Source organism: Artemia franciscana, chromosome 12, assembly GCF_032884065.1.
Source record: "Artemia franciscana chromosome 12, ASM3288406v1, whole genome shotgun sequence".
Taxonomy (NCBI): Eukaryota; Metazoa; Arthropoda; class Branchiopoda; order Anostraca; family Artemiidae; genus Artemia; species Artemia franciscana.
Genome location: NC_088874.1, coordinates 33,746,558 through 33,764,475, shown reverse-complemented (window position 1 = coordinate 33,764,475; position 17,918 = coordinate 33,746,558). Strand labels below are relative to the sequence as shown.

General features: G+C 33.6%; 1 long non-coding RNA gene across 1 annotated transcript; it reads left to right on the top strand.

The window, feature by feature from the left end:
• The first annotated feature begins 9,221 nt into the window (after window positions 1–9,221).
• LOC136034205 (uncharacterized) lies at window positions 9,222–11,449 on the top strand. The gene is made up of 2 exons (XR_010619137.1): window positions 9,222–9,279; window positions 11,203–11,449. It is a non-coding gene; the product is annotated as an uncharacterized LOC136034205 (long non-coding RNA).
• The last annotated feature ends 6,469 nt before the right edge of the window (window positions 11,450–17,918 follow it).

Here is a 17,918-nt window from a genome sequence, read left to right as displayed (position 1 = left end):
ACATTTAAGTAAGCCCTGGGTCAAACAGGTACGGGCAATAAACTAGAAGTGAAGAGTGACCCTTGTCAATGAAAATTGAAAGTATCAGAAAGTTTTGATTTCCACATGTACAGCAAAAAAAATTTCTTATTCATACTGATTCTAAATATACAAAATGTATCAATTTTAAAATTACGCATAAACACTATTAGCATTTCAAATTTACATAATTTTAGAAACAGGAAATAAACTCCCACAACAGCGGTATATGGCATAATGAATACTAAAGGTCCTATACCCCTCTCCACTTTCTAGACTGGACACTATGGGTACATTACATCTGTTTCTCTTTGTTGAAAATACCAAAGGTGAAAAATCCAAATCCAGAATACAACAGCAGTTGGACAGGCTCCAAGTGAAATTACTTTGCTTCAAGTCCTATTCGGGCTATGATGGTTCATTCTGTACTTTTTCCGTTTTATTTCTTTTTATCAAATCTTGGTATACTTACCTGCAATCCCTCATTTCTTTTAGGAAAGATATTTCTTCCTGTTATGTTTATCCGTTTTTATGGTAGATGCTCTTGCAAAAAAAAGATGATGATGATTCCACGGATTGTAAGAAGACATTTTTCAAGAAACCCGACATGAGAGTTAATCCTTTCTTTGGTTACAATAAATACAAAGTCGTCAAATATACACCTCCTCTTTTACCCCCTACCCCAATGGTTGCATCTGTGGCTTACCTTGCATATACTTCAGACCAGGGGTATGATGACGAGTCAAGGCACTATGATTATCAAGGACAAGGTAAATCTTTTAATGCATACGAGTAGATTTTACTAAAATAACCTTGAAATATAAATAAAGCCTAGATATAATAAAACTGCTTTTTAAATTGAAGTAAAATGCTGAATGCAAAAAAATAAATGTTTTTTTTCGGGCTATTCTTGCATCAACATCATCACTTAAGGCTGTTTTATGGATATTACGGCTCTTTTATGTTTTAGAGCCCATTTGGGGTCTTCCTTTTATGTATTAAATAAAAAAACAGGTTTTTTAACTGAAAGTAAGGAGCGATATTAAGAATTAAAACGAACAGAAATTACTCCGTATATGAAAGGGGTTGTTCCCTCCTCAACGCCCCACTCTTTACGCTAAAGTTTGACTCTTTCTCTCAACTGTACTTTTAAAAACAACAAAAAACTTCAGCGTAAAGAGCGGGGGGTTGAGGAGGGAACAGCCCCTTTCATATACGGAGTAATTTCTGTTCCTTTTAAGTTTTAATATCGCTCCTTACTTTCAGTTAAAAAACCTGTTTTTTTTTGTTTAATTTCTGAACGTTTTTGAATTAATGCATGTTTTGATTTTGGCTCTCCGCACATGAATAATTAAAACGAAATTTGCATATTAATTTATTTTTATGGCTGAATAGCTTTCTCATAGTTTTGATCGCACAGTTTTGAGAAAAACGAAGTGGAGGAGTAGGCTTAGTTACCCTCCAATTTTATGGTTATTTAAAAAGGCAACTAGAACTTTTAATTTTTTATGAATCTTTTTATTAGTAAAAATATACTTAACCTACGAATTAACTTACGTAACGAACTTCTATATTCGTATGTTTTTATTACGTATATGAGGGGTTTCACCCCCTCGTCAATACCTCGCTCTTTACATTAAAGCTTAAATTTTGTCCCAATTCCTTAAGAATGACCCCTGAATCACAAAGGCCGTAGAATAAATAGTTGAAATTAATGAAATTACTTTGGTGTAAAGAGGGAGGTATTCGGAGGAGGTGAACCCGTCATGTGCGTAATAATTTCTGTTCGTTTTAAGTTTTAATGCTGCTCCTTACTTTCAGTTTCAAAAACTTTTTAATATTTATTTTTTCATTTTTCTTTAAAAAAAAATTTTAAGAAATTCTTCGCCCCCTTCATGGAAAATTTCTTCCCCCATGACAAATTCCTCCATGGAAAGTTCCCCCTGCATAACCCCCTACCCTTAACCCCTCCCCCAACAAAAAAATTCCCCTGAAAGCGTCTTTACACTTCCCAATAACCGTTACTGTATGTAAACACTGGTTCAAAGTTTGTAACTTGCAGCCCCTCCCAAGGGGACTCTGGGGGAGTAAGTCGTCCCCTAAGATATAGTTGTTAGGTTTTTTGACTATGGTGAACAAAATGGCTATCTCAGAATTTTGATCCTGTGACTTTGAGAAAACAATGAGCGTGGGAGGGGCCTAGGGGGCCTTGAACTTTTTTGGTCACTTAATAAGGGTGCTAGAACTTTTAATTTCCGTTAGAATGAGCCACCTCACAACATTCTAGGACAACTGGGTTGAAACGATCACCCCTGGGAAAAACAAAAACAAAACAAACAAACAAATAAACACGCATCCGTGATCTGTCTTGTGGCAAAAAATGCAAAATTCCACATTTTTGTAGATAGGAGCTTGAAACTTCTACTGTAGGGTTCTCTAACCCGCTGAATCTGATGGTGCGATTTTCGTTAAGATCTCTTACTTTTAAGGGGTGTTTCCCTCTAATTTCTAAAATAAGGCAAATTTTGTAAGGCTCGTAACTTTTGATGGGTAAGTCTAAATTTCATGAAACCAACCTATATATTTAAAATCAGCATTAAAATGCAATTATTTTGAATTAACTATTGCTATAAAAATTCCATTTTTTAGACTGTCAGTTGCTATTGATCCGGGTCACTCCTTACTACAGTTTGTTACCACGAACTGCTTGATTTCCCCTATAAACTCCCTCGTATTAAATTTTATTTTAATAAAATGTCCAAGATACTAAACCTTGGTGGTATTGGTGATTTTAATTGTTGATTTTTGTTTGTGCTAAAAAAAGGAAAAAATCCTAAAGTCGTAATTTTAAAATAACTATTTTATAATCGTAATTACATGATAGGTCTCAGTTTCACTGTCCTTGATACTTTAATGTGCACCTGTAAAAAGAATGCAGTTACAACAATAGGCAGTTTTGGCTGCACTAACTTCATTTGCTTAAATTACGTAAGTACATTTTAGGAAATTCAGTAGAACACTTCGGCAAAAAAAAAATATGAAACAATTTTCTAAGGCATAGACACAGCTAATTCAGCTTTGGAGTTACTTCTTGCCATTAAAAATCTGCTTGGCTCCATGTTTGCTTAATTTTCTGTGCAGTTTCAGACTTTGGAACTTGATTGTTTTTTTTGTCGAAGGTCTTCTTTTAAAAGAATAAAAGAATTTTAAGGCAAAATGTAAATTGACTCACTCTGTGTGAGTATTACAACATAACTATAATCATATTTCAGTTGTACAAAAATTTTAAAGAAAGTAGGCTGGAAATTTAATTACATGTATTTTTGTTCTACCCAGATTTCCTGGAAGAGCATGGTAGGTATTGCCAAGAGCGCAGTATAGCTTAGGGTTTACCGTAAATGCTATAGTGGCTTTGCAGGTGAAGAATAGCTGCTGATTCGGAAAGAGGAAGGCTTGGTTTCCTCTAATTATCTAATAAATATAAGAAAAGGACTTGTAAGGGAAAGGAAGATATAGTTTTTTCCCCAATTGTCTTATACTATGAATCAAGACAATGCAGAATCTGCTATCCCTACTTTGTGTATAAGTTTCCTAAGGTGTATTATCATTAATGTCCATCATTATTATCATTAATGTATATTTATATATATATATATATATATATATATATATATATATATATATATATATATATATATATATATATATATATATATATATATATATATATATATATATATATATACATATATATATATATATATATATATATATATATATATATATATATATATATATATATATATATATATATATATATATATATATATATATATATAGATGAGCCCTTATGTTGGGTGTTGCCTCTGAATTATTTGTCTATATTATTTTTTCTATTGTTTGGTAAATGACGACTTGTACTTATTGACGACATGACTGCCTGTCCATGGATTATTCTTTATGGTTGATTGTGTGTGGCTATGCTGTTTGACCTATGTGATTGTATGGATGAGTAGGGTTAAGGCCTCATTCAAGTGCTTATCTATATTAATCACTAATTTAGGAAAACAGTCTTCCTTTTCTCCTTCTGTCTCTCTTTTTTTTTTTGTGTGTGTGTGTGTTTGTGCTGTTGCATTGGTGATTTCTCTTTTCATGATATATATATAAATATATATATATATATATATATATATATATATATATATATATATATATATATATATATATATATATATATAAATATATATATATATATATATATATATATATATATATATATATATATATATATATATATATATATATATATATATATATATATAATATATATATATATATATATATATATATATATATATATATATATATATATATATATATATATAATATAAAATTATATGTAATTGCATCTATCACAAAAATAGATGCAACTAGCATTTAGGCAATATCAGGAAATATCCTTTTGAATTACTTGTGTGATCAACAAAGTGCTTGAGGGCCTTGTCGGTTCCGTGTTCGTGTCTTGTTACCTCGAATTTCAGCTTTTTTTTTCTTTTTTTTACAAATCTCTTTTTGAAAAGAGAACAAACACAGTTACTGGAAAAGTACTTGGAAATTTATTGCCCTTGAGAGGTATAATACCTTGTCTCTTTCTTTCTTCTTTTCAACCATATTAATGACTAAAAAAATATTTCAAGGAAATTATACTTCGGTATTTCCTTAATGCTTTGACTCTAGACTTAGATATTACAATAAATACGCTTACATTCAAATTGATGCTATCTTATCATATTTCAACTGTAGATAATTTTTAACTTCAAATATTTTTGTTGATAACTATTGATATTTTCCGTTGGGTGTCTATATATCCAACGGATATTGGATTTACATAATATATGAAAAAAACTTCGTTTTCTTAAAGAGTTAAAGAGGCTGCGTCCCAAAGTCGAACCTTAAAACGTACAGAAATTAAAAGAGGCAATTGGGGGGCTGCCGCCCCCCAAACCCCCAGCTTTTAAAGACTCTTTTGTACAGGTTTTTTTTTTGTGGGGGGACTTCATTGTTACTAATTACTAGTTTCGGCGCAATGGTTCTCCTGTCCTCTTGTGTTTAACATTTTTCGAAGTTATTCCATTATTCATTTATTTCAATTTTTTGTTAATTAAAAGAGGGCCTTTCTGAAGCCAAGAGCGGGGGGTTAGCAAAAAAACAAAAAACCTGTACAGAAGAGTCTTTAAAAGCTGGGGGTTTGGGGGGCGGCAGCCCCCCAACTGCCTCTTCTAATTCCTGTACGTTTTAAGGTTCGACTTTGGGACGCAGCCTCTTTAACTCTTTAAGAAAACGAAGTTTTTTTCATATTATTTCTGTACGTTTTTCTACAATCCATGGTGGATGTAATTTAATAATTCCTGTACTCCTCATACAGGAATTAGGAGAGGAACCCCACCCCCCGCTTTTAAATCATTGTATAAAATAGAAAAAAAATAGATAGAATGACCGAAATGTTTCTTTTGCTCATAAGAAGCTAATATTCTGTTATCTCTCAAATGATAAGCTGTCCAGGTGTTATCAAAATTTTTTTGATGTTGTGAAAAAAAAACGCCCGTAAGGGACTTAAACCCTTGACCCGAGGGTTAAAAGTCCCACGGTCTACCGAGTGAGCTAATCACTTGCATGTGTGTAAATATAACTTCTCAATAACTTTTAAAAATTTCAAATTAACATGGGCTCTTATGGACAGAAATGCGTTAATTAAGTAGGTAATGCGTGGTTTCTGGAAAACAGGGAAGGAGTTATCGGATCGAGCTGAAATTTCGCGGATAAGCTCCTGGGCCGTAGAGGACCTTAACTTGTGAATTTCAGCCCGATCGGACAACGTTAAAAGGGGGGGGGGGCTGGAGGGTCAAAACTTTCGGGGGGTTAAGATTTTCCTACGAAACTTTCCAGGAAAATTACTCGGAGAATTCCGCATCGAATGAGTCTTCGTACACCCAGATCCGATGTCGGATGTGACCTGTAGGCGTCTAGAAAAACAAAGAACATGAATTTTAAGTGGCTATGCGTGGTTTCTGGAAAACAGGGAAGGAGTTATCGGATCGAGCTGAAATTTCGCGGATAAGCTCCTGGGCCCTAGGGGACCTTAACTTGTGAAGTTCAGCCCGATCGGACAACGTTAAAGGGGGGCTGGGGTTGACGGGTCGAAACTTTCGGCCAGATTTTCCCCATGAAGGAAAAGTTGGAGGGGGATGAAATTTTTCAGGTTTCTTAGTTGGAGCTCGGGCTATGAAATGCATCCCTCCCCATCCCTCTGCGACCACTGGAACCGAAGATCGCTTAACATTGTCGTGGGTCGCCTCTTTATAGAGGCACGAGTGTGCCTCCTTGATGTTCTGTAAATACATATTTAAAGAAAAAATCTTCTATATTCAGAAAATATTGTTATGTTCACGATTAAATAATAAGATATTAGCACACGACCGCCAGCACCTGGCGCACTGCGAACCGCCATGTTCGCAGCACCGTTGTGCAGAGCTGTGTGTTTCTTGGCTAATTTCACCTCGAGTGTCGCCCACAAAGAATATTTGAAACTAATGGCTGGCAAATCTCAGTTTCAAATCTACGATTCATATCGAATTTCCTATTTTCTCAAGAAATTTAAAACTTGTCAAAATGTTTCTGTCTTATTTTTATATTTATAGCCACAAGGGAATAAAGCTTCGACTTAAATCTTTCTGATGAAAGTAAATAGCGAAGCTGAAGCTCAAAACGAAATATTTCACCGCACTTTTCAGATAACTCCTTAAATATATTACTTGTATTTTACTTGCATAAATAACTATGAATTCTGTAAATTGTCATCCACAGAATTTATAAATTATGTTTGCATAAATACTTAGATATTAATAGGTAGGTGACTGAAAATGCGCAAGACGTGTACAGTTTTAGAAATTTTTTTACAAGATTGAGGAAAAGAGTCCACAACATTTAAAATATTCAAAAAATTTTGGAGTAAGTACATCAAAAGTATTCATTAGAACCAAAAAATTTATTTTCCCCATTTTAGTCCATTTGTAAAATGTGGTTTTTTAAAAGTTGTTTTTTTTATAAAGTATTTGTTTATACAATTCTGAAAAAGGATTTTGCCAGCTTTGTCTCTCACTGAGACTATCTGTCTTGGCTTTACTCCAATTAGCCATGGCTCTCAAGTCTTTCATCACTTCCATCAAGTTGATTTTAATTCAAAAATCAACGGACTCGGTCCAGGCCTTCGGCCTCGACTTCGTTATTAGCCATCTCTAATTATTAACGGTATTTTTATATAGGGATTCAAGTACAATTACCTTTTAATTGACACAAAAATTTAACTACTTAAATAGCTTTGAAAACGTTAAACTCACTTTGAGCCCTTCATTTGTATTGAGAATTATTTGATTAATTATTTATTCTAGGTTATTTTTTTATTTATTTTAAAGTTAAGATAGTAGATCTTGAAAAGTGTTCACGTTCAACATTGGCCTCAAAAAGTACATTAGGCATCAGGGCCATATCCAAGGCGTGGAGGGGGTGTTCACAACCCCTCCCCCTAAAAAAAGTTTGTCCAACTCGTGATAAAGTAACAAAATGCACATAAACCAATTTTGGAAGTTTTATAAAGTTAATTTTTGTACCCTCCCCCTCGAACAAAATTTCTGGATTTGGCCTTGTTAGGCATGCATATCATTATTATCTTACGACTTTAGGTTTTTTCAAACTAAATGATTTTTTACAAGTGATTCTTGTGATACTATTGAAATAAGTGACACCTCTATACTTTTCATAGTATAGCCCTATGTGGTGCCAGGGTACAATTGCACTTTTTCCAGCTATGTTCAATCAATTAAGATTAATAAAAAAAAAAATAAAGCCTAAAAGGCAGTGCTCTGTAACTAAGCAGACGTTAAGGTCCATAAACATATAAGATTCTTCACTAACATGAATTACGGCTCCCACTTCATTCTTCGACACAGCCAAACGCCTCTTTAATAAATAAATTCATCAACTTAACAATAGGCCTCCTCCCTAGATGTACAACCACCTTATTCATTAAAAAAAATCAATTAATATTCAAGGACAAAAAACTTTGAAAACACAGTTCTTAAAATAGAACTTAAAACAAAATGATTCCTTTGCAGTTTAATATATCTACAAAGCTAGTTCAACCAAACTGACTCATGATATTTCCTTAAATTTAAGAAATTCTGAAGAACTAGCACTTTAATAAAACTAAGTTTACTTGATTTATTTAGAGAATCTGAATTGCATACTAAAATTCACTGACATCACGGCCGGTAAAAGACTATTGGGAGCCTCATAAACTAGTGTTTTATTTATGCAGGTTAGTCAAGACTTTCCTAATCTTTAGAAAATATCGTATTTCGGGTTTTTAGTAAAGGGCTAATTCTAAAAGGCGCTAATTTTACTAAGGAGCAGAATTCTAAGAATCTGGGGACTGTTTAACAATAATTTTTATTCGTTTTTAACTTAGCTCTTGGTAAATTTATGACAGTTCATATAACTGACTTACCAATAAAGTGAACATACCAATCGATGCCTTTTTTTTGTTCTTTACGAATATAATAATCTCTTCTACTGCAAATTCAAATTTAAGCACTTTTGACCTAACCTAACCAAACCAAAACTAACCTTATTACAAATAATTTTAGCATTGAGAAAATGTAGCATTATTTTTTCGAAAACGACCAAGAAAACGGCACTGAGAAAACGTAGTATTAATTTGTCAAAAACGAGCGATAATTCATACTTTAATTGAAAATTCGTCATTTTTAAGAGCTCAGAAAGTGCTTAAATTTGAATTTGCGGTAGAAGCGATTATTATATTCGTAAAGGACATACAAAAAGGCATCGAGTGGTATCTCCACTTTATTGGTAAGTCAGTTATATGAACTGTCATAATTTTACCTAGCTCTTTACTTCCATCAGAAAAACTTTGTTTGTTTTTTAAACAATTAACCTTGAATCCCTTGATACTAGAATCTCTAGGCAAAGGTTTATCCCTGCACTCTTCACAATTACAGAAAGAAAATGGGTTACAAACGTGAATATCTTAGGTAGCTTTAAGCCAAACAACTTTGTTGCGATAAGGGATTTGAAAAAACAATTGCATACGGCTTTATGGAGATATTTTTTTTCTCATTTTCATTTGAGATAACCAATCAGCATCATAAATATTTTCTGTCGCAATTTCATAATTTGCATAATCTTGTAACGCAAAGATCTAATCATTAATACTTTTTTAATTGTTTAATTGAGAGTGGTTTTAACTTTTTTGGGCTATTTGATGATTTAAATACAGATTTTTAAAAGTACTGACATGTCATCAAGCTTTAGATTAGGTTTTTATCACACGTAATCCAATAACTCAAAGATCTAATCACTAATCTTTTTTATCTGATTAATTAAGCATAATGTTTAACTTTTTTGAGCAGTTGTATTTCTAAAGAGATTTTTTAAGTGCTGATAGGCTATCAAGCTCTAGATTAGGCTAACATAATATTTTATGAAATTGTACACTTGTAGATGGTGCTTCAGTAGTCTTAAAACAGTCAAGTACGTAGGTTGGAGGCCTTCGTGTTTTAATTTACAAAGTGTTTCGTGATCCAATTATTTTTATCTTTTAAAAAACTCAAAATGATTGATTCCTTATCTTTTAAGATTTTACATCAAATATTTTACAAGAATAGTTTTATGATCAATTACTGAGACAAAACATTGTCTGTATTTACTACTTTCATAATTTGTTTTTTTTTATATTATTTGCGCTTCTCAGTGAAACAAAAATAAAAAGAGAATATACCCAGTGGAGTAATTTATCAACTCCTGGGGGGGGGGGAGTTGGAGCAAAATTTCCCAACTGTGACAGTGAAAAAGGAAAAACGAGCCATATACTACCAAAGGGCAAAGATATACTAAAGAAAAACAGAGAAACCTGTTTCTCTGGATGCTTGTTTCTGCAGGCTTATCTTAGTTTTGACAAGTTATTATGTAGAAACTAAGCTTCAGCTGGGGGAGGGGGCAAAATAAGGTCTGGAGGGGGGAGTTATCCCCTTCCCTCCTGCCCCATAGCAAATTACGCTCCTGAATATCACCTCAATATATAATAAAAATAAAAGACATTTTAGACAAAACAGGGTTTTCCTTTGTTTGGAATGAAGGAAGAGGACTAACGGATATAAATGCAAATTGGGAAAATGACATTAAGATAATACTAGAGAATCAAATGATTCAAAAATGGAGTGAGGAGATAAAAAAAATCAGAAACATTAAAGTTTTATAAGGATGTTAAGGTGGTTTATGGGCAGGAGTTAAACTTTAAGCTGAATTTACCAGCTAGATATTTGACGTTGTGGATGCAGCTCAAGGCTAACTGCCTGCCAACTAGTTCAAGATTTATAAGATATTCTAAAGAAAGATGTTCCAATTGCCCGCTTTGCAGAGTAAAAGAGGATTATATAGTGCATTGCTTAAGCCGGTGCCAGGGGCTCTCTACGATAAGGGAAGGGATATTTGGAAATAATAAGTTGATACTTCCAGGTGTCTTAAATAGTACGTCGCCTCAGTTTATTTGTAGAGTAGCAAGGTATCTGAAGATTTTGTTAAATATAAAAAAATAATAATAATAAATAAAAAAAGAAATCTCAGTATAAATGTAATGTTTTATTTATGTCTTTTTCCGATGCTAAGCGTTCTTTTCAAGGACCGTGTTTTTAAGTATTAACTACTAATATTAGGTTAATGGAGTGTTTCATTTAAGCGTTTCATGATGATCGCTGATCAAAGTTTATGTTATTTGTGTCTTTCGTTTATGTTATTGTGCAGTGTTCATGGCTGTATATTTGGCTTTAAAATACGCTTATCTATCTATCTATCTATAATACGAAACAAATGACCACTTGTTTGCTGGAGTTATTATATAAAAGTAATAAATCATACTAGCCTATTTTAATACCAATAAAATAGATTTTACAGTAAAATTTGCCTATTTTTCTTTTTATATTCTGTTTTCCCGAATGATATATTAATAATATCCAAGCCCTACTCCAATTAGCGTTTCTCATTCAGTGAATTAAAAAATTGAAATGCGAGAAATTTTAAACCGCCTTAACTATTCGTAAATTTCTGTTCTAGTACCATATGTCCCTCCATCTACAAGCTGACACCTGCATCACACCTGAGCACGTGCCATATGAGGACACAAACTTGCGCTCTAATCAAGAAATGGGACAGCCAAGCTATAGAAGACATGCGATGGATCATAAAGTGCTGGGCAAAAAAGCATATCCTGATATATCAAGCTTTATAAGAGGCAGCACCGTTTAATTTTGTTTCTTTAATATTTATTTATATTTTTCAGACTAAATAAAAACACAATTTTTCCGACTATTAAAATTGCTAGAGTAAAGAGCGACATCGAAATTTAAAACGAACAGAAATTATTCCATAGATGAGGGCATTGCCCCTTCCTCAAATCCTCGATCGTTACGCTTAGTTTTCATAGTGTTTTAAGAAAGCTTCTTATTCCAACTCAACGGCCCTCGTGTTTAAGCAGTCGTTCTTAAGAAATACCGACAAAAAGTCAAACTTTAGCGTAAAGAGCGAAGAGTTTATAAGGACAACAACACCCTCGTATATAGGAAAAAAATGTTTCCGAATTAAGGTTTAATTTTTCTCCTTACTTTCATAACTCTGATTTCCTGCTGATAAATTGTATATACAAATATTTTTAGATAGATTGCCAGTGTCCCGCTTTTTCATTTTTCTGGCATAAGAACTTAAATTCCAGGTTGTGATTACAGTTTTGGACAAAATTTGAATGTTTAGTCAAAATCTTCGATGAATAGTAGAATTGTTGAAAAAGTCCTCAAAACTATTTTTAATATTGAATTTTGGGTATACGAGAACGGGTATTATCAAACAGTTCGTGGTAAAGAACCGTAGTAAGGAGCGACCCGGCTCAATAGTAACCAAAACTCTAAAAAATTGAATTTTGATATCAATAGCTACATCAAAAGAATTGTATTTTAATGCTGATTTTAAATATATAAGTTTAATCAAGTTTAGTCTTACCCATCAAAAGTTACGAGCCTGCAAAAATTTGCCTTATTTAAGAAAATAGGGAAAAACACCCCCTAAAAGTAGTAGAATCTTAACGAAAATGACACCATCAGATTCAGTATATCAGAAAACCCTCTTGTAGAAGTTTCAAGCTCCTATCTACAAAAATGTGGAATTTCGTATTTTTTGCCAGAAGACAAATCACGGGTGCGTGTTTATTTGTTTGTTTTTTTTCTTTTTTCTTTTTCCCAGGGGTCATCGTATCGACCAAATGGTCCTAGAATGTCGCAAGAGGGCTCATTCTAACGGAAATGAAAAGTTCTAGTGCCCTTTTTAAGTGACCAAGAAAATTAGAGGGCATCTAGGCCCCCTCCCACGCTCATTTTTCCCAAAGTCAGCAAATCAAAATTTTGAGATAGCCATTTTGTTCAGCATAGTCGAAAACCATAATAACTATGTCTTTGGAGATGACTTACTCCCCCACAATCCCTGGGGGAGGGGCTGCAAGTTACAAACTTTGACCAGTGTTTACATATAGTAATGGTTATTGGGAAGTGTACAGACGTTTTCAGGGGGATTTTATTTTGTTTGGGGGTGGGGCTGAGGGGAGGGGGCTATGTTGGAGGATCTTTCCTTGGAGGAATCTGTCATGGGGGAAGAAAAATTCAATGAAAAGAGCGCAGGATTTTCTAGCATTACTATAAGAAAACAATGAAAAATAAATATGAAAACGTTTTTTCAAATGAAAGGAAGGGATAGCATTGAAACTTAAAACGAACAGAGATTATTACGCAAATGAGGGGTTCTAAAAATACTTTAGCATAAAGGGCGAGGTATTTAGGAGGAGATAAATACCTCGCTCTTTATGCTAAAGTATTTTTAGTAAAGATAAAGATAAAGTATCTTTAAGTCTTCATCTCCGCTCAGCAAAATCAATCAATCATATTTCATATTCCTTGGTACTTTACCAGCTTAGTTAAGGAAGTCTCAAGCCCCTAATTGCTAGTCATCCTCTATTAGCCCATTCGTCATGGTGTGTTTACCAAAACAAACGCGGTTCCAGGATTTTCAAACAGTGATGAGAGATAAACCAATTAGTTAGGCACGTAAAATACACAAACATTTAGGGATGGCGAGAAGAAGTTAGTAAATAGTCGAAAGAATGCAGGAGTGACAAACTGATGAAGTGATGAACAGACACTATTTACGCTACAAGCTCCTCTTCACAAGTCAGAGTTAAACTTAATGCTAAGCAATATCACCTTGCAGATTAAACCCTATCACCTCAACGTCATCAGCAATGACATGACGGTATTTGTGCTGGAATTGTACTTGAAGGTAATAAACGCCAGCAAAATTTATCTTACTAAATTAAGTATAATTTTTAATTGCTAATACTAAACTTAAATTTTGGCCAGTATTTACACAGAGAAAGGGAGAAAAACCTTGCACTATAATATTTCCTTATAATTCGTCTTTTACAATTAAATAGCTTTTGTGCGTTATGATGAGAGCTCTAAAATCAGTGATTTCTTGAGGGACAGGGGGGGGGGATTCAGACCACTACCCTTAAAAATTATGAAAAACTTATATAAGATTATTTTGACTCGGACTATAAAATGTCCAATGTGACCCTCCAGACGTAAACCTCCTTCCCGAAAACAGTGGCGTAGCCAAAGGAGGGTAAAAAATGGACAACATAAAATAAAACACTAAAAGGTATTACAGATTTACTATTGTTAAGTATTTTTTGCAGTTGTTTTCTAATTTGTTCTCATTTCCTCCTTCCGATTTAATTCATGTCTCAACCCCTTTTTCGGACCTCCCCCATGGAATGAATCAGACTTTTTCTGATAAGGAAATCAAGCGTCGTCACTGGGCCCATTATAATCAGTGGGGTAATACGAGTCGAGAACAACTCCAAGGGTTAAATTGCCTTTTATTAGATCAAATAAAAAGAAAACAAGTTTATAACTGAAATTAAGGAGCGACATTAACACTTAAAACAAACAGATATTAATCCGTATGTGAAAGGGCCTGTCCCCTCATCAACTCCCCACTTTTTACACTAAAGTTTCACTCGTTGTCACAACTCTACTTAATAAAACAATAAAAACTTTAGCGCAAAGAGCGGGACGTTTTGGAGGGAACAGCCCCTTTCGTATACGAAATAATTTTTGTTCGTTCTAGGTTTTAATGTCACTCCTTGCTTTCAGTTTGAAAACTTGCTTTTTTTTTTATTTAATTTCTGAACATTTTTGAATTAATGCAGGTTTTGAATTTGTCTCACCGAACATGAATATATAAAACAAAATTTTTATATTAATTTTACTCTTTCTAAACTAAACATAACCTTATAATAACCTAAGCTTGATTTTTGTTCAAGTTATTTAAGAATGAGTCCGGTATCACAAAGGCTATTTAATTAGAATAATAATTTCAATTCAAAAGTTAAAAAAGAAACTTTAGCGTAAGAGCGAGCTATTGAGGAGAGGCGATCCATATCATATATGTAATATTTTCTGTTCGTTTTAAGCTTTAGTGTTGCTTCTTACTTTCAGTTGAAAAAACTTGTTTTTTCTTTAATTGCTGATCATTTTAATTTTTGATCCCCCATCAGAATTTTCTCTATGGAAAGATTCTCCCACGTGACTTAAAATAGCGATATTCGCGGAACTAATTTTCTAAGGCATAGTAACAAAACGGCCAAAGAGTCCAAATTATTTTTATTAAAATAAAAGTTGTTACAAGTTGAGCAATTCTCAAATGACTGGCAAAAGAAAAGATCTTTAAAATATATACGTAATATTTCATGTTCCTTTTAAGTTCTAATGGTATTCCTTATTTTAAGTTGGAAAAAACCTGTTTTTTATTATTTAATGACAACCACAAATCGAAGACAAACAATACCTTTGGTTTATTATCACATACAAATCATAGTTATAAAGCTGCTTAAGGCAAAATAAATGTCAAAATTGGCCAGAAAATAACACAAATTACTAACAATCTGTATAAATATATACAGATAATAATCTGTATGTAATAGAACCTATGAGGCCAACAATTAAATCAGTATTATGTTGTTTTGCCGTTGGAATTTCCACCTCTTGTGCCTTAGGATCTATTTGGTGGATCGTTAAAAAATATAGACAATCTCAAGCGGATGCTAAAGTTAGAGTTGACAATACCATTTTGATGGACCAAAACGAAAGTAGTGAGATCTGTGCAAGCACATCACCTGTTGAAAAAAATCCTTGAAAATGAAGTAGTTGTTCTAGACCAAAATCAAGCTTCTAATGTGCTCAGTAGGGCAAACAATGAGCTCATCAAAACCCCATCGAAATTAGCTCCAGATGAGGGAGGTGACGAAACCATTTCTCTACATGTTGACATCTTGTCAGAGCCTACTGAAGCAAAAGAAGATTGTCCTACCAAGCTTCCGAAAGGTATTGTATCCTTAGTAAAAAGAGAGCTTAGTGAAGAAAGAGTAGCAATGATTAAAGAAATCTTGAAATCCAAAGAGAATTTAACTGGCCCAAAAAATTCCTCAAAAAAATTTGAAAACGATGCTAAAGACCAAAATCAGTGTTCTGGTTGGCTCAACTTATCAATTAATGAGCTCATCAAGACTTTTGCAAAAGTGGACCCAGATGGGGGAGATGATGAAACCATTTCACTTCCTATTGGCTTCTTGACAGAGCTTATAGAAACAGAAAAAGAAGGTCTTACCAAGCTTCCGAAAGTTTCCAGAGCTTTAGAAATAGGAGAGCCTAGTGAAGAAAAAGCAGCACCGGTTGAAGATATTATTAAGGCAAAAGAAGATCCAGCTGACCCAAGACCTTCATCAGAGCATGATGAAAATGAAGGAATTTTGAAAGACCAAAATCAATCTTCTAATATGCTCACTTTGCCGATCAGTAAGCTCATTAAGACTCCAGTAAAAGTTGCTCCAGATAAGAGGGAAGAAGATCACAAGTCTCATTTTGAGACTAATGAAAGAAAAGGGAAGCCCCCAAAAGACTATTGAGGAGACAGGAGAAGCCAATTCTCAAAATGATTTCTCAAGAGATCCCAAGAGATATCTTTCAATACGAAGTTCAGAAAAATGTAACATTCATTTCATAAAACCTTCATATGAGAGACGTCAGGTGTGCTGGTTTAATGAAAATAACATCTGTCGCAATGGTCACAGGTGCCTCTTTTACCACAAACCATCTCTGAAAACATCTTCAAAAAGTCATTCTCACACTCAGGTTTTTCTGGAATTCAATTTTTTTTTTCTTTAATTTTATGCAATGTGAGTATATCCACATTTCGTATATCCATTTCTATTCCATGTATCCACACTGGTATATTAGAACTAGCTGATGGTATATAAGTCCTAGCTATATTCAAAAGCTATTCCAAAAGATGTCATGCAAAATTGTTTGTACAACTGGGGTTTGTAGCAACTGGGCTTTTTCTCGTCATTCCCACACTCAGATTTTTTGGAATTTAGTTGTTGTTTTTTTTTTTTTTTTCATACAATGCGGGACACATTGTATTTCAGTTTCTGCTCCATATATCCGTACTGGTCTATTAGTGCAAGTCCTAGCTATATTCAAAAGCTATTCCGAAAGGTGTCATGTAAAAATTCTTGCACAACTGGGGTTTATAGCAACTGGGCTCGTCATTCTCACGCTCAGGTTTTCTGGAATTCAGTTGAGAAGCTATGAATCTCTTCTGCTATTACTCCAAGATATTTCACAGACGGTACAAGCTCAATACGGTAAGATCCAACATTTAATTCCTTTAATCAAGGATAATAATCGGATGATCTTGAAAACAATTACCCAAAGAGATTTCTTATAACTTATTTTTAGGTGATTAACCTTCATCGACTTTTCTATCCTTGACATATTATCTCTGGTCGTAGTTAGTAATTCACTATCTAATCTTGCTGCTACCGTAAGACATGCATCATCCACAAACAACAATACAGATTGGATAGGGTCTCTTTGTATTTGGGCTCTTCCAACTTCAATATACAGCCCACCAAGTGCTAAGTATAGGTTTCAAACATATATTGCAAACAATAGTGGTCCTAAGGGGGAACCTTGTGGGATTCCATAGCTTACATTATAATGTATTGATGGACCTCCAATTTCATAAAAAAAGGACTCGATCTTCAAGATAAGAAGGAAAAAGTCCCAATGAATACAAAAAAAGAGACTAAGATTCTCTCAAGTGAATAAATAACAAAGCGGACAGCTAGGCCATGTTTATCCGATTTTGAATGGAGCTTTGAATAAATTTGAATGTAATATGAAAAAAATGGCATGAACTTTTCTGAATTTTTTCTAGCATCTTCCAAACCGTGTATATCTACTTGACCATTTATTTAAAGATGGGTCGTGATAATAATAGCAGTAGCGATTATTGCAATATCCTTGTATATAAAAACGATATTGTTCCCGTGCTTCATAGAGTTTTTCTGTTAAGAGTCTTTTTTTCTTCTGCTTTCCTTGCTTTAAGAGCTGGATTTACAGCTGACATTGTTTTTGAAGATGTTTTCAGAGATGGTTTGTGGTAATAGAGGCACCTGTGTGGTAACCAGCACACCTGACGTCTCTCATATGAAGTTTTTTGAAACGAATGTTATATTTTTCTGAACTTCGTATTGAAAGATATCTTTTGGGATCTCTTGAGAAATCATTTTGAGAATTGGCTTCTCCTGTCTTCTCAAAAGTCTTTTGGGGCTTCCCTTTTCTTTCATTAGTCTCAAAATGAGACTTGTGTTCTTCTTCCCT